The following is a 19158-nucleotide window of genomic DNA, read 5'->3' on the forward strand; positions in this document are numbered from 1 at the left end:
CTCAAATTTAGTTGATTTATGTGGCGCTGAATTCTTCATGGATGTGAAAGTTGATCTCAGAAGCAGGTATTACTTGCTAATTTGATTGAATTAGATTTCTAGGTTTTTAATTTCTCTAATTTTCATTGATAAATTAGCTTTGATCTTTGCATATTGATTGATTCAATTTTCGGCTTGAAGTTGTGAATTCAGTCAAAATTAAGCATGAATACGTTCCTTAATTTGGTTAATTTGCTCCAAATTTCTTCCTCGACGACAGTAAATTCGTCCCTCGAATTTGCTAAATCGAGCTCAAAGCAGGTAATATTGGAATATGCTCAAGTTTGACAGTAATATCATCTAAAAATTTGTTGTTCAATTCGCTGCAAATTAGCAACCTATAATTCTGAACTAAGTGCTTTTTAAGTCAATTGTGAGGATTTTTGACGCTCTAATTTCTGTAAATTTTTATAAGTTTGCTAGCTATAACTTAAGGTGAATTTGTGATATTTAAGAGATGTTGCAAACCAATTTTGAATTCAATTTTTAGGCACAACTCAAGTGTGCTGAATGTGGTTTGGTGTGTAGCCATTTCGTTTTTTCATTTGGGTTAGAGCAACAGCTTCTTCTTATTCTACCTGAGTTGACCAGCATGACTGATGGGTTAAAGTTGTGCCTGCTGGTGTTAATTTGATCTCTGGTTAAAGTTTAGCATGACTTTTTTACCCTGTTTTTGCAAAGAAGAATGATCAAAGGCTAGCCAAGAGGTTTTTTACCCTTGAACTAGTAAACTAAATGTCTCTGGAAGTAAACGATAACTCTCTAAAAGTAAACTAAAATTGTAATCGTGAAATTGGGCGTTGCTTCTTGCTGGTGTGGTAGCTATCAGTAGTGTTTGTTCAAAGATTGTTGTGCTTGATTTTTCTGTTCTTCCCGCAGTTTGGTTAACTAAGGGACTGTATGTGCATCTCTTTTCCTTGTGTTCTACGAGGAGTTGCTGCTGTTGAGAGGTTGATATGATATCCAAAATCCTTATCAAATTTTATTTTAAAAAGTAAATTAGTTAGTCTCAAAAGTAAATAAATAATTAGTAATAGTAGATTAATTAAACTTAAAAGTAAATATTCTAAACGATATATGTCTTTTTTCTCCTATGCTTTTGCTGCTTCTGTATGTTTGTGTTTAATGTGGTTTAGATTAGATGGCTGATTGGTGTATGTTGCCATCTGCTCATTTTATGGCTGACTAATAGTAAACATAATCTCTATAAATGTAAATAAAACGTGTCTAAAAGTTGATAAGTGGAAGGAGGCTGATGTAATCTGGTTATTGAAGGAAATAATGCCCTTGGTCCAAGTATGCATTCTATGTTAAGTCTAATAAATGCGGTTCAGTATTAATTAACAAGTTAATAATTCAGTGAGATCAAGTGAGCTGAATGCCTAGCTAGAGGCCGCTTCAGTTCAAGTGGGATTAATGATATTAATCCACAGCTTACTCTTGACTGAACCCGTAGGGTCACACAAATAGTACGTAAACGGATCAAGTATCTAATGGCATTAGATACTCTATCTATGAATATTCGGAACCGACGGATCTTGGTTTCAGTGGGAGCTAAGATCGTCACAGGCAAGAAATGAATACTCCGGAAACGATGATATTGCCGGAAACGGAAATATGGATCGTATCGGAAATATAGATATTATCCAAGTCGTAGATGTTGCCGGAAACGGAAACATGGTACGTATCGGAAAATATTATCGGAAATGGAAATATTGCCAGAATCGGAAATATTGCCGGAAACGGAAATATTGTCAGAATCGGAAATATTACCGGAATCGGAAAATAAATCCGGAAACGGAAATATTAAATATTTGTTCGAAACGGAAATTAATTCCGGAATCGGAAATATTAAATATTGTTCGTATCGGAAATGAATTCCGGAATCGGAAAATTTAATCGGAAGCGCATCGTACGAATAAGCATCGGACGAGGCCTGCCGGACGAGGCCCAGCACGAAGCCAGGCCATCGCCCAGCAAGCCAAGCGCGCCGCACAAACAGCAAGGCCAGGCCCAGCAGGCTGCGCGCAGCACGCAGCGCGCACAGCGCGCGCAGCACGCAGCGCGCACAGCGCGCACAGCACGCGCAGCGCACAGCGCGCGCAGCGCGCAGCGCGCGCAGGCGCTGAGTGGGCTGCTGCTCGCGCGCACGCATGAGGCCCATCGTGGCTGTCGTGCGTGTGTGTGCAAGTGTTTGTGTTCGTGCACGTTTCCTAAAACATGCAGAGTTCGGTTAATGATTAAATTCCTAATTCTATTTGATAAATTAATTAAATTAGAGTTCTTGTAGGATTCTAGGTTTGATTAATTTGTATCTGAATAGGATTACGATTCCCTTTCCATACCGCTATAAATATGAGGCTAGGGCTCACAATTTATAACAGAAGTTTCAAAGTATTCAAAGTGAGTTTTTGAGAGAAAATTCAAACACACATCTTGCTCAAATTGCCGAAATTTTCTAGTACCTTAAGGGCGATTCTAGTTGGTCAATCTTAAGGCGGATCCGGACGTGCTGTGGACTATCTACGGAGGGACGACACTTGGAGTCCTAAAAGACTTGTTCTTGTTCGGTTCGAGCGCAGCTAGGGAAGGCACGCAACAAAGAGTATGCATCTAATCTATGCTAAATGATTATGTGTAAATAATATGTTTTCCTGGGTTTATGGTTTTTTCCGCATGATTTATGAATTGTCATATGTATCATAACCTAACAGTGGTATCACGAGCCCCTTATTATTTTCATAATCTAAATTGCATGAACATGGTTAAATATTACAAATTTGCAAGAATTAAAAGGGGTGATTAATTTTCGTAATTGTTAATTAATTGCAAATTGCGTTTATTTAATTATACGTACGCAGTTTTTCGGCAGTTTCTTCGTTACTCATCCAAATCGAGTGATTTTTGTGTCAATTCCGCATGTAAAAGGCATTCTAAAATTTTGACAAAAATAATTTTTTTCTGCCGAACCCAGAATTCTCAAATTCGAAGCCTAACTATGACTTTTCGAAGGTTTTAGTTTTTCGAATGCAAAATTTCGTAAATTTAAGATGTTAAATTAAATATTTGCGATTCTTGTTGATAAATCTTGAATTTTTGATTGACCTACTGCATATGTTTAACAAGTTTGAATTCCTAGTCTTGTTAATTATGCAATCTAATTATTAATTATGATTAATTTGTTGAAAATTAGAATAATTTAGAATTAATTTGATTTTCATAATTAATTGTAATTTAATTAGAAACCTATGATTAAAAACCACCATAAAAATTGTAAATTTACGATAAATTTTAAATTTTTATGACCTAGACTTGAATCCATAACAATCGGAAATCAATTGGATAATAAATTTTCGATTTTTCGCCCTAAAATTATGAAATTAATATTATTTATTAATTTGTCATTAATTTTAAATATAAATTTTAAATTTTTATGCGATTCGTTCATATAACTTGCACGCACGAAGCAATGGACGCTTCGTGTTACCCTTAAGGGGTGTTGTATAATGCGGGCATGCGACGACGAGCAAGGGAGCTCGTCGCCCGTGCGGCACGAATGCAATGAGCAAGGGCGTAGTGCACGAGCACAAGGCAGCAGCCCTGCCTTGTGTCGTGTGCCACGAGCAATGAACGAATGGGCATGGGCGAAGGGCGAGCCAAGGCAGTCGCGTGTGGGCAGCAAGCGAGCTGCGCCACAACGCGCGCTGCCTCGCACAAGAGCGCGCAGCCTCGCGCGCAGCGAGCGCAAGCTCGCGTGCCACGAGCGCTGCGCCCAGCATTACTCGCGCGCACAGCGCGCGATGTCGCCCGCCCAGCGAGCGATGTCGCGCCCCAGCGAGCGATGGCTCGCGCGCCCAGCGAGCGATGTCGCGCGCCCAGCGAGCGATGTCGCGCGCCCAGCGAGCGATGGCTCGCGCGCCCAGCGAGCGATGTCGCGCGCGCGCATTGCGAGCGATAGCTCGCGTGCGATGAGCGCTGGCGCGCGCAGCAAGCATCAATGCGTGCGGAGGCTTGCGATAGGGAAGCAGCAGCTATGCGACGAGCGCATGGGCTGCGCGCACATGGCCAGCAATGGCTGTGTGCGTAAGGCCCATGGGCGTGCAACGCGTAGGGTGTTTGCGTTACGATTAGATCGTTTTGAATGTTTAATTTGAAAATTTCAGTTCACGTAATTTTAATTAATTTTAAAATTAATAATTTAAATTATTTTCTTGGATTTTAATTTTGAATATTATAATTATAATAAATGTTATTTATTCTAATTATTTTACTAAAATTAAAATCATGAATTAATTTAAATGCGACTGAAATTAAATTAAATTTTTGGATTCAATTATAAATTTATATGAGCTTTAAATTTTAATTAAATTTGTATGTTTCCGGTTAGACTAGAAATACATTTTTATGTTTAAAATTGGTAAAGCATATGAATTTATTGGTTTAAGTGGGAGCGCTTTTTAGTCATAAACTCTTGATTAGGTCTACAAATCCTTAAGGTTAAAACAACTTGATTAGAATTAATAAGGACTGAATAATTGGTAGATTATTGGTGCCCTTGATTAATTGCTGCAAATGTTTACGTGATGCATAATGTGTTTTACTAACCAGCTATGTGGGCCATTCATGATAATGAATGGGTGAATGGTATATATTGTATATGTACTGTTTTGCAGGTTATGAAGTGACTAGTATGGCCAAATAGGATAGAAAATATGGTCTGCGTACCATTAATTTGAATGTAATTGGTCTAAAGTACCAAAGTTATTTTTCAATTCAAATATGGTCTGCGAACCATCAAATAGTTGTAATTAGTTATAGCTTATCCTATTTGAAGAAAATGGTGCCTCCCACGGAGATTTTCAAGACGGACTTTGAAGTCAAAGCTTCAAGATGAAGTCGGGCCATACTAGATCACAAATATCTTATGCATGTTTTAAGTTATTTATTGTTTTAAATATGTCTTAAAATGCATGAGATCAAAAGCTTGATTATGTTGCATGATTAAGGATTTTAGTTCACTTAAAATCTAACCAACATAGTAAGAGCCTTAAGTTCCAAACTTAAAAATTGAGTTAAAAGGTGCCATGCCAAAATATACACTTGCTTGGATATCCTTTACATCAATCTAGTAATAGTTTTCGCTCAGCGAGGTGTTACTTATTGGTCCTAAAGGGGCAAGGTACACAAATAATTGTGAGTACATGTTAGTTTTGGTGAAACTCAACGATATAAGTAAGGAGTCCTTTTATGTCGTGGCAAATTCGATAGGTTTACCTAATAAGTTCTTAGATGTACCTATCAACCAAGAATAGTTTCTAGACTATTAGCAAAAGGCTTTTGCTTACCTAAGATGTTCTAGGATTAAGTCGACAAACTGTGCTTAGTTCTTCAATGATTTTAGGATCTTGGAATCATTTTATTCACACCTGCCGGAACACATAATTTGAATAAAATGCTTAATAAACACTGAATTATGCATGTATGCTAGAATTTAAGTTTATTAAGAGAAACTGTGAATGGTTATTTAATTGTTTATTCTTTTCAATTGTAGTTTTTAATATGGCAAACAACAATTCATTCAACATTCGATCAATTCTCGAAAAGGAGAAGTTGAACGGGAAAAACTTCCTTGACTGGCAAAGGAACTTGCAAATAGTTCTTATGCAGGAAGAAAAGGAGTATGTCCTAGATGAGGCGATGCCCGAAGCTCCAGGCGACGGGGTCACTCAGGCAGCCCTCAATCGTTGGATTGATGCCAACAAGGATGTGAAATGTCTAATGCTCGCCACCATGAGTGCGGATCTGCAGAAAACGTTCATCAACTCAGATGCTTTCACAATCATCAGTGAGTTGAAGAACATGTTCCAAGATCTGGCTCGAGTCGAAAGATTCGAGACTCATAGGCAAATTCTTGAGACCAAGCTTAAGAAAGGCGAGCCCGTAAGTCCACATGTTCTCAAAATGATTGGACTCATTGAGAATATGAGTCGGCTGGATCAGCAATTTTCTCAGGAAATGGCTATAGACACCATCCTCCATTCTCTTCATAGCGGGTATGATCAGTTCAAACTGAACTACAGTATGAATAGTCTGGACAAAACGCTCACTGAGCTTCACGGTATGCTGAAGACCGCTGAAAAGACGCTCAAAAGTGATAAGCAGGATGTGCTTATGGTGCGTGGGGGCAAGTTCAAGAAATCTGGAAAGAAGAGGAATGCTAAGAAAGGTGGCAACAAGGCCAGCCCAACTAAGCAAACTGGCGCCAAATCTGCAAAGAGGAAGGTCAGTCAACCCACTTCTGAATCCGAATGCTTCTACTGCAAGAAGAAGGGGCATTGGAAGAGAGATTGCTTGAAGCTAAAGGAAGATCAGAAGAACGGAACAGTCGTTCCATCTTCAGGTATTTTCGTTATAGACTGTATACTTGCTAATTCAACTTCTTGGGTATTAGATACAGGTTGTGGCTCACACTTATGTTCCAATCCACAGGGACTAAGAAGAAGTAGAAAGTTAAGCAAGGGTGAAGTCGACCTACGAGTGGGAAATGGAGCACGGATTGCTGCATTAGCTGTAGGAACTTACTTTTTGTCGTTGCCCTCCGGGCTAGTTTTGGAACTGGAAGAATGTTTCCATGTTCCAAGTCTTACTAAAAACATCATTTCAGTTTCTTGCTTAGATGCTAAGGGATTTTCCTTTATAATAAAAGACAATAGTTGTTCGTTTTATTTTAAAGAGATGTTTTATGGATCTGCTAGATTAGTCAATGGACTTTATTTATTAGATCACGACAAACAAGTATATAACATAAATACCAAAAAGGCCAAAAAGGATGATTCAGATCTCACCTATCTGTGGCATTGTCGATTAGGCCATATAAACTTGAAACGCTTAGAAAGACTTCAAAAGGAAGGAATTCTAGAACCATTTAACTTAGAGGATTATGGTAAATGCGAATCATGTTTACTTGGCAAAATGACAAAGCAACCTTTCTCTAAAGTTGGAGAAAGAGCAAATGAACTATTGGGTTTAATCCATACAGATGTATGTGGACCAATGAGTACAAATGCTAGAGGTGGTTTCAGCTACTTTATCACTTTCACTGATGACTTCAGTAGGTATGGTTATGTCTACCTAATGAAGCATAAGTCTGAATCCTTTGACAAATTCAAGGAATTTCAGAGTGAAGTAGAGAATCAATTAGGCAAGAAGATCAAGGCACTGCGGTCTGATAGAGGCGGTGAATATCTGAGCTATGAATTTGATGACCATCTGAAAGAATGTGGAATTCTATCAGAATTGACTCCTCCTGGAACACCACAATGGAACGGTGTGTCGGAACGGAGGAACAGAACCTTGCTAGACATGGTCAGGTCAATGATGGGTCAGGCCGAACTTCCATTAGAATTTTGGGGACATGCACTAAATACAGCTGCACTCACTATAAATAGAGCTCCGTCTAAAGCTGTCGAAAAGACTCCATACGAATTATGGTTTGGAAAGCCTCCAAATGTGTCTTTTCTTAAGATTTGGGGATGTGAAGTATACGTCAAACGATTAAGTTCAGACAAACTTCATCCAAAATCTGACAAATGTATCCTTGTGGGCTATCCAAAGGAAACAAAGGGGTATTACTTCTACAATACATCTGAGAACAAAGTGTTTGTTGCTCGAGATGGTGTCTTTTTGGAGAAGGATCACATTTCCAAAATGACAAGTGGGAGAAAAGTAGACCTCGAAGAAATTCGAGTCGAACAACAAACTCTAGAGAATGCTCAAGATGACATTCAGGATGAAACTCAGAGATCTTTAGAAGAATCTGGTGAGAATCATGGTCAATCTAGAAATGTTACCCCGCGTAGATCGCAAAGATATAGATCTCAACCGGAAAGGTACTTAGGTATTTTGACGAACGAGAGCTATGACGTTCTATTACTTGAAAGTGATGAACCTGCGACTTACAAGCAAGCTATGACGAGCCCTAGCTCCAAGCAATGGCAAGAAGCCATGCAATCTGAATTAGACTCCATGTCTGAAAACCAAGTATGGGATTTGGTCGATTTGCCAGATGGCTACCAAGCCATTGGAAGCAAATGGGTTTTCAAACTGAAAAGGACAAGGATGGGAAACTTGAAGTTTTCAAAGCTAGATTGGTTGCAAAAGGTTACAGGCAAGTCCACGGTGTGGATTACGATGAAACCTTTTCACCAGTTGCAATGCTAAAGTCTATTCGAATAATGTTAGCAATCGCTGCATATTACGATTACGAAATATGGCAGATGGATGTCAAAACTGCTTTCTTAAACGGCGTTTTAACAGAAACTGTGTTTATGACACAACCTGTAGGTTTTGAGGATCCAAAGAATGCTAAAAAGGTATGCAAGCTAAAGAAGTCAATCTACGGATTGAAGCAGGCATCCAGGAGCTGGAATATACGTTTTGATGAAGCAGTCAGTGACTTTGGTTTCATCAAGAACGCGGACGAATCTTGTGTATACAAGAAGGTCAGTGGGAGCAAAATTGCTTTCCTAGTATTATATGTCGACGACATATTGCTTATCGGAAATGACATTCCTATGTTGAACTCTGTCAAGATTTGGCTTGGGAAATGTTTTTCGATGAAGGATCTAGGAGAAGCACAGTACATATTGGGCATCAAGATTTACAGAGATAGATCTAAAAAGATGATTGGACTTAGTCAAAGCACTTATATCAATAAGGTGCTTGATAGGTTCAAGATGGCGGACTCCAAACGAGGCTACCTACCCATGTCTCATGGAATGACTCTAAGCAAGACTCAGTGCCCAAAAACACTTGATGAGCGTAGACGAATGAATGGGATTCCATATGCATCATTGATTGGTTCAATAATGTATGCTATGATATGTACACGCCCGGATGTTGCGTACGCACTCAGTGCTACGAGCAGATACCAGTCAGACCCAGGAGAGGCGCATTGGACTGCTGCCAAGAATATTCTGAAGTACCTGAAAAGGCACAAAGATGACTTCCTGGTCTATGGTGGAGATGATGAATTAATTGTTAAAGGCTATACGGACGCAAGTTTCCAAACCGACAAAGATGATTTCAGATCACAGTCTGGGTTTGTCTTCTGCCTCAACAGAGGAGCAGTAAGCTGGAAAAGTGCTAAGCAAAGCACCATTGCGGATTCTACAACTGAAGCGGAGTACATTGCTGCACATGAAGCAGCAAAGGAAGCTATATGGCTAAGGAAGTTCATAGGAGAACTTGGTGTAGTCCCCTCCATTAAAGGACCAATAGCCCTGTATTGTGATAATACCGGAGCTATTGCACAGGCAAAAGAGCCTAGACACCACCAGAGAGTCAAGCATGTACTTCGTAGATTTCACCTTCTACGAGATTTCGTTGAAAGAAAAGAAGTCGAGATAAGCAAAATTGGAACTGATGACAACATATCAGATCCATTAACTAAACCTCTGCCGCAGGCGAAGCACAACTCGCACACTGCAGCTATGGGAATCAAGCATATTGGAGAATGGCTTTGATGTCTCTGTTTAATGTTTTAAAGTTTTAGAGTTTAAATCTTTGTAAAACATTATTGGTTAATCATTCACAATAAATGAAAAGAATTCATTTTTCCATTTAATTTGTGGTTTATTAAATGATGAGTCCCTTCAATTTGACGATATATTCAAGATAGACTGTCAGGACCAGTCCTGTGACTAAGAAATGTCTATCAAGTGAACTTGAATGTCAAAGGTTGAAAATGGTCCCTAATCGGAGTTTTCTATAAAATTGGACGCATAGAAAACGTTAGACGATTAGAATGCAAGATGACTAGTAGTTCTGTTTCTTGAACTATGTGGACATGGCAATGTCATAATCATTTGCATAGATACTTACTTTGGGAAGATTAGTATCGGACAAGACCTATGAAACTTTACTGTAAGAGATGAAAGTCTGTCATAAGTAAATTTCATTAAATTATTAGACACTAAATCCTCAATACCTGAGTGATTTGAGATTACTTGTTTGAGAACTGGTTGCTTTGACGTTGACCAACCGTCGCACCGTAAAAGGAGGCTATAAAGGCAACGCTCAGGTAATCACCTATCAAACGAAGTCTAATCTCAAGATCGCAAGATTGGGATTGTCCTCCCATAAATCGGGATGAGATGCTTAAAAGTTGTACAAGGCCACTCGGAGAGCTAGAAACTGTGAAATGCATGGCCGTGCTCGGATGAATCATAGGCTATGATTATCTGTTTATTTGATCAGTTGAACTCTGAAACCGAGGAACACCTCTGGACATAATAAGGATGACAACTCTTACCTTATGTTCAAGAGCAAGCATCGAGCGACAAAGGAATTAGGAAATGCACACTTGTCCCTAAGGACAAGTGGGAGACTGAAGGAAATAATGCCCTTGGTCCAAGTATGCATTCTATGTTAAGTCTAATAAATGCGGTTCAGTATTAATTAACAAGTTAATAATTCAGTGAGATCAAGTGAGCTGAATGCCTAGCTAGAGGCCGCTTCAGTTCAAGTGGGATTAATGATATTAATCCACAGCTTACTCTTGACTGAACCCGTAGGGTCACACAAATAGTACGTAAACGGATCAAGTATCTAATGGCATTAGATACTCTATCTATGAATATTCGGAACCGACGGATCTTGGTTTCAGTGGGAGCTAAGATCGTCACAGGCAAGAAATGAATACTCCGGAAACGATGATATTGCCGGAAACGGAAATATGGATCGTATCGGAAATATAGATATTATCCAAGTCGTAGATGTTGCCGGAAACGGAAACATGGTACGTATCGGAAAATATTATCGGAAATGGAAATATTGCCAGAATCGGAAATATTGCCGGAAACGGAAATATTGTCAGAATCGGAAATATTACCGGAATCGGAAAATAAATCCGGAAACGGAAATATTAAATATTTGTTCGAAACGGAAATTAATTCCGGAATCGGAAATATTAAATATTGTTCGTATCGGAAATGAATTCCGGAATCGGAAAATTTAATCGGAAGCGCATCGTACGAATAAGCATCGGACGAGGCCCAGCACGAAGCCAGGCCATCGCCCAGCAAGCCAAGCGCGCCGCACAAACAGCAAGGCCAGGCCCAGCAGGCTGCGCGCAGCGCGCAGCGCGCACAGCGCGCACAGCACGCGCAGCGCACAGCGCGCACAGCGCGCGCAGCGCGCAGCGCGCGCGGGCGCTGAGTGGGCTGCTGCTCGCGCGCACGCATGAGGCCCATCGTGGCTGTCGTGCGTGTGTGTGCAAGTGTTTGTGTTCGTGCACGTTTCCTAAAACATGCAGAGTTCGGTTAATGATTAAATTCCTAATTCTATTTGATAAATTAATTAAATTAGAGTTCTTGTAGGATTCTAGGTTTGATTAATTTGTATCTGAATAGGATTACGATTCCCTTTCCATACCGCTATAAATATGAGGCTAGGGCTCACAATTTATAACAGAAGTTTCAAAGTATTCAAAGTGAGTTTTTGAGAGAAAATTCAAACACACATCTTGCTCAAATTGCCGAAATTTTCTAGTACCTTAAGGGCGATTCTAGTTGGTCAATCTTAAGGCGGATCCGGACGTGCTGTGGACTATCTACGGAGGGACGACACTTGGAGTCCTAAAAGACTTGTTCTTGTTCGGTTCGAGCGCAGCTAGGGAAGGCACGCAACAAAGAGTATGCATCTAATCTATGCTAAATGATTATGTGTAAATAATATGTTTTCCTGGGTTTATGGTTTTTTCCGCATGATTTATGAATTGTCATATGTATCATAACCTAACAGTTATCGGGTCTCAAAAGCAATGTGTAATGTCAGTAGCCTAGGAGTTGTGGTTTTTCTTTTTCTGGTTTGATTTTGCTTGGTCTGTTCCTACTTAGCAGCAGGCCAGCTGTGGCTGCAATTTGTTAAGTGTAGGTGGCTTGGCCAAAATTACAGGACTGGTCCAGAGTTGTTGGCAGCGTCTATTTCATGCAGCCACGGTGGTGTCAGACCTGATCATGTGTGGCTATAGTAAATCTATGTGTTTGATGCTGGTTTTTGTCTGGTTGCTTGAAGCTACTATGTAGGTTAGGTTGTATAGATGTACTGATTCAGCTATTCTTAATCATAATCTCATTATATTGAATTGTTGTATGCTTTGTACGATTGTAATTGTTGTATCCGACACACTTTAATGTTTCACAGGGCAACAACCAAAGACGCAGGAGATATAGCAGACCTTAATGAGCCAGTAGCAGCTGCAGTAGCTTACGCTCTATAAATCTTAGGGCACTTGTGAGGTTGAGAACTGCTTGTGAGAGAGCAAAGAGGGAACTTTCTTCAGTAGAAACCAAATGACACTATATTGAAGTGTTGTATGCTCTCCTCATGCTTTGTATTGAGGCAATCAAAATGAATCGGGGACAAGACTTTGTGTTGGAGTTTAGGTGTGTTTAATTAGATTTACGAAATGTTTCTTAAACCTATTAGCTCAAATGGTAGAGCACTATGCATATGCATAGAGGATGTAGGTTCGATTCCTACATAGGTTGTCTCTAAAAGTACATTAAAATTTAAAAGTAAACAAAAGAAACTCAAAAGTAAATCAAAGTATCTCAAAAGTAAATCATAACAACTCAAAAGTATCTCAAAAATTTCAAAAGTAAATCAAAATATTTCACTGTAAACCTGATGCAAATTGTCCAAAGTTTATTGCACTTATTACTACCCTATCTACTGAATAGAAGTCTTGAAGCTACATCAGACCTTTATGAATATATGTGACTTTCGTTGCATTATTAATAAGAAGTATGTAAAAGTAAACAAAAAAAACTCAAAAGTATATAATTTAAACTCAAAAGTAAACTAAAAATCTAAGAAGTAAATTAGAAAACCTCAAAAACTTATTACAATGAAATAGTTCAAAGTAAAAGTTTTTAACTTAAAAGTAAATAAAACAATACAAAAGTAAATAAAAACAGAAAAAACTAGAAAACTCCGATTAGTGGAGTATATAGGTTAAAGTAAAGGTTTTTCAATTAAAAGTAAATAAAATAATACAAAAAGTAAACACGAACCTACGAAAGTAAAGGCTTTCACTTTAAAAGTAAATAAAACAATATAAAAAGTAAAGATGAACCTACATGGGATTCGAACCCACATCTTTGTGCATTTGCACAATGCTCTACCTATTGAGCTAGTAGGCTAGTATTTTTAAATAGAACAAATAAAAGTAAAGGCCCCGATTACTTTTACTACCTAGATAAACAAAGTCAACGCATGTTAACTTTAGGATCACATCTAGCAGTAGCGCATTTGCAAACAACAAAAATATAACACAAACCAGCATATAAAAGATTAAAATCCTACCCACGGAAATCGGCTTATTATTTGCCAAAAGTTGACTTATTATTTGCAGCCAAGTACATACTTACCCCCATCATGTCTCTAGCAGAAGTAAGACGCAGTTCAGTAGAAAAAATTGATTTTTTAAGACTATACCAAAACAACCAGCACAAGTCTAGCAGAACGACGGATGAGCCAAGTAGCAAGAACAACAACACAACAGAAAGCACAGGTTAACTTGGGTTAATCCTCTGTGTATAATTGACTCTTTAGTTAGCATTTGCAATTTGGTTGGGTGATCAAACTACTGACCTACTTCCCACCGAATAAGATATACTTGGTAATTCGCACGGACATGATCAAAACATACTACTCACTCCAACAAACCAAACAATATATAACCAGATATACTAACCAACTAGCTCAAAATAATTTCATCTATTTGCAATCAGTTTATCCCTTGCTCAAAGCTAGTTATTTGAATTAAGAAAAACTTGTCCTTTAATTGCATTTTACCTTTTTGAGCTGGTTCAATGGCTTCTACTATAAGATGTTTCTAATCCAATTTGATAGCTTATCAACAGCAAGTCTGTAACTACCAGTTTTCTAGCTGCTAGCTTTTATTAACACAACAAACTGAAACTATAATCTATAAGAAGATATCATAAGTCGAACAATATAGTAGAATCCAACTCATTAGAGTAAAAGACCTAGCTAATTCCAGAAAACCAAAACATCATCTCTGTTTTCCTTAGTGTACAAGAAAACTACAAATATGCTACTTCATATTAACCTTCAACCACATGATCAGTTCTCTTCATTCACTCCCCAAATCTCATCAATGGTTCTAGAAGTCGGATTGAGTCGAGCAAACTAAATTTATGACCGAATTCAATCCGATACCATGAAACAAACCCTATATTTTTTGTATTCCTTCTGAAAAAATTCCCAATTGCACAACAAAACTCATACCTCATACACAGTTATCCTAAGAAACTAATCAATAGGTAGTTCCAACAAATCACATAAGTCACCACTGAACTGAGATAACTAACAGAGACAAGACTAAGTTGAAATTAAATTAAGACCAGAACCAGAACTGAATTCTAAAGACCATACCAAAACACCTAGCACAAGCCCATCAAAACAAAAAAAATCCTAATTCTAGTAAAGTCAGAACGAAAAATCAAATAAAAGGCATAAAATTCAATTGAAAACCTAATTAAAGAAAATTAGCAACAAAGGTAGAATCGAATTCACCTACCAGACATTTTGAGGACGAAATTAATCGAAGATTAATGAAAAAATAGTTGCTTAATTCGCTTTCCCTTATTCTTCAATATGAAGCACGTTCGTCGATTGGAAGCAAAAAATAGGGATTTTAAAACCCTAATTTTAGGTTTGTGAAGATAAATGTAGAAGGAGAGAGATAAGACTTACAAACTAATCGAAAACGCCATTGATGAATTAAAATTTGAGTTGAAGCTTCGATTGAAGATGTGAGAGGACTGAGGGGATAAAAATTTTCAAGAGCGTTCCAAGGAGACAGAAACAGTAGAGAGAATTTGGAGGAGGAGAGAGAAAACGGATGGAAGAGAGAGAAAGAAAACTTGAGAATCGGGTTGAGAGAGGGAGGTCATTCAGCGATGTAAATTTACTATATTGTCCTTACTTTTTTGATTTGGTCGAGCAAGCTAGGTAAGAGTCGTTCGATTGAAAGATTAGACGGTTGAGATTAGTTCTCAGTTCTCATCTTAAGGGGTGGTTCTCACCAGATCCCGATTCTATATTTATATATATATTAGGACCAGGTTCTGGTGAGAACCTCCCTTAAGATGAGAACATATCTTCTATAATGAGAACCTCTGGCAACCGTTAGATTGAGATTAAACGAGCGACCGAGATCAAATCTCGAGAATTAAAACAAAATCTCTGATGCGCGGTTCCTTTTCTCTCTCTACAATCTTACTCAGTCCCTCACTCACGTCAATTTCTCTCTCCTCGCTCAATTTCAAACGCACTCATCTCTCCTCAACAAATTTGCTTGAAAATACACTCGAAAAACCGCATTTAGGTCGTTATTTCGCGAAGATTGTAGAGATTTTGAGGTATTTTTACATTCTTCTTTCGATTTCCTTCGATTTTGTTCCTTTTATTGTTTTTTTATGATAAAATTTCTTGAAAATAATGAAACTCAACTATCTGCGAATTTTGCTCAAATTTCTGCAAATTACACCACATCATGTTAACTGTTTTGAAGAATTTGTAGCTTAAAAGTTGCATTTTCTGGTGTCGGAGCTTCGATTTATGGACAATTATCATTTTGATTATGGTGATTAAGTTGGTCCATTATTTCTCTTGATTATGGGGGTTATAAACCCTTCATTATCATGGGTTTAATTGGTGATTAAATACCATTGGATTCTTTTGAGTCTTTTGGTTTCTTTGGGCTGTTTTGTATTCTCCACTAATCCTATAAATACATGTTTCATTTCTTGAGTTGTTTACAGAAAAATCATTTCCCTTATCATCTACTTTTCCTCTTCTCTTTTGGGCATAAGTTCTAGTAACTCCATCTCACACCCAAGAGTGTCATTGTGTGTTGAGAGTTGTGTAAACCTGGGAACGAATTGGTGAATACAATTGTGCACCCCGGTTGCACCGAGTCTCGTTTTCAAGACAGTGGTTTGGTTACCACGTCACAACAAGTTCCGTAAGTCTTATTTTCTTGTTATTCATTTTAGCCTTGAAAACACATCAACTACAACAAATTAGACCAGAAATACTCTAGATAAATAACTTAACCGTACATGATTTGGCACTTCGACACACAGTTCAAAGTGATGTGTGCTTTGTACAACAATCTTAATATGAGAAGTCATACATAATATATGTGATATATGTAAATTATTTCATTAGTTGTTGTAATTGTACAGGTGCATTAATAATACCCACAAATATTTGGTTCCCCGTATTTCTAGGATAGTCAGTTGTCTTACCTAGTTTTCTTGGCTAATCTTTAGCAAAAAGGTCTTATGCGCATAAGGTACACCAAGATAACTTTAACCCTTTGTAACTTTAACTTAGTTTTGATTAACTTTTATATTAGTAAAAAAATTTGATAGATAAATATTTTTAAAGGGTTAAATAATTAATTTATGCATTATTAGTGATTTTGAAGAAATAAGTTTTACTAAAATGAAAAAATTTATCACTGAAAAATAGATAACTTTAACATATATATGCTTAACTTTTAAGCATTTTGAGTTAACCTTTACTCCGGTGTACAATATTTATTGTACGCCCATTGTAAATAAAAATTTGTGAATCTTTAGCTTGTACGTAGCATAAATACTTATATGTTCTAATTATTGAAGAATGCAACTAATACGTTTACTTACTCTTTCTCGCTCTTTTTTTCTCTGCTTATGTCTCTAAGAATCTTCACTTGAGCACTTCAAATCCGCCGCATCGGAGGCCACTTCACAGTACTCAAAAAAGCTCAACTTGTATCTGATTTATAATGATTTACATTTACCTAAGTGTACGCAGTACACTACGCAGCCACTATTCAGCAAAACTTCAGTGCTTTGAATTTTCCGCAGAAAAATATTTCAGCAATCAATACCTAAACTAAACCCCATAAATCATGCAAAATCATGTACGGAATCATCGCTCATTAAAAAAAACTACCTTTTGAGTCCGTTCAAAAAACGGGTAATTATATAGTGGTTGTTAAACCGTCTTTTAAAGTGCTAATTTTATTGAGGGTTTGTGACTTTAGTGAGAATATATGATTTGTATAGAGGTGAATGTTGAAAAAATATATAAATTAGATGGTGAATTAATATTGAGCGTTAAATTAAATTAGAGGGTGATGGAGTGAAAGAGGTTGATTGAATATATGAAATAAATGGTTAATTGATGTTAAAACTGTAAGATACTTTGTATAACCAACAACAAAAAAAAAAAATTGAAAAAAAATAATGGATGAAAGATGGATGTGACACATGTCATTTATCAATCTATGGTTTTCCTTTTTAAATACTAGGTATACATAAGTAAATGCAAATTCATAATTTCATGGAGATTGATATATCAACCCACTGGGTTGTTTACGCGGCTGAGGTGGATAACCCATGTGGACATAGAAACAAGAGGTGGACAACCAAGTAGACATAGAAGGAATATATGGGTATGAAAGCATTTAATAAATTTTCAAAAACAAAACCAGGAAAAAAATGTTCCTTCATTAATATGGTTATGCTCCATAACTTATAACTACAAAAAAGGGGGTAATATCAATGGCTGAACTTTGTTTTGATAATTGATTGAACTTTTTTTCGCTAAAACTCTTTTCATACCCTGAAGTTAGGGGGAAAAAAGGTACAGTATTCTTCTTCTTTGACAGACTTTTTTTTTTCTTTGACAAACTTATTAGTCAAGTTAATTACCTCAAATGATTTGCTTAAAACATTAGCGCATTACTACTTGAAGTGATGGCTTACAAAGCTTTAATTAGTTATCACCAAGACTACAAAAAAATAAGTAATAAAACAAAAATTGAAATTTTCACATGAGAAAATATAGGGAAAAAAAGCTCTTAATTAATACGAAGAGAGTTTCAAGTTTAATGTTTTATATGTTTTTATTTAGGTATTACTTTTATTTAAGTTCGTGCCTCAAAAGATTGGCTTGATTAGACTCGGCTCGATTTGGCTAGGATTTGAGTTCGGTTCAAGACCTTACGAGCCAAGTCGAACAACTACAAGCTAACGTTAAAAATCCCAGCTTAATTGTTTATAAATTGTCAATATATACACACTAACTAGTGAGATAGGAAAACAATGGAAATAAACTATAAGTTGTTTCAGAAGTTTTATCCACAATAATAAATTAAAATCTAACAACATAATTAAGTTGCTTTCTCTGGAAAGTTTGTAGAAGATGTCACGAAAAAAATGCACAAAATTAAATTAAATAAGAATTTCTTTAGCATGTTAAGAATCATCACACTCTTTTTATTCTTGGTATGAAAGATCATTATAAAAAAAAAATAACTATACAAGGAACAAATTATTGAAAAAAAAAATGTAAAAAACAATGGACTTATAGTTACGCCCTCTAAATCAATTTCTTCTAAAAGAGATGGAACATGCTACATAAAGACGAAAAAGAAAGATACTCTGTAAAGAAAATGCTTGTTTTGGTACAAAATTGAATAGTTAAAGCCTTACAATATTATTAAAAAAAAAAAAAAAAATAAGCCTCACAAGATTACGTAGAAGGAGGGAGGCATAGAAGATAAAAGAAAGGAGAATATTTTTACTTGTCCCACATCGGGAGAAATATATGAAGAATAAAAGGTAAGTGTTATAAATCTTACTGATAATAAATAGGCTAAGTAATCTTCTAGGCATAAAGGTAGCCTATTCACAGTTTCGAGTTGTATAAACAAATACGTCAAATAAAAGTAAAAGTAAAAATAGTTATGGCATATATAACTACGAAACGTTACATGAGAGTTATAGTACATTTCTTTTATCATTTTACACTTTTTGTCGATGTGGGACAAGTGTTCTGTTTTTGTTGTAGAAATGCGATCCCAAACTCAAAGTTATACTCTTTTCACCTCATTGCTTAAATGATACCGAGTACATGATAGTGCATTGAGCCTACTTTTGGGCAGCAATTAACTAAATACTTTTCTGCATATCTTAGTTACAACTTATAAGAGGTAATCGACAACAACACTAACGTTAGTTACAACTTACT

The sequence above is a fragment of the Spinacia oleracea genome, chromosome 5, assembly GCF_020520425.1.
Source record: "Spinacia oleracea cultivar Varoflay chromosome 5, BTI_SOV_V1, whole genome shotgun sequence".
Lineage (NCBI taxonomy): Eukaryota > Viridiplantae > Streptophyta > Magnoliopsida > Caryophyllales > Amaranthaceae > Spinacia > Spinacia oleracea.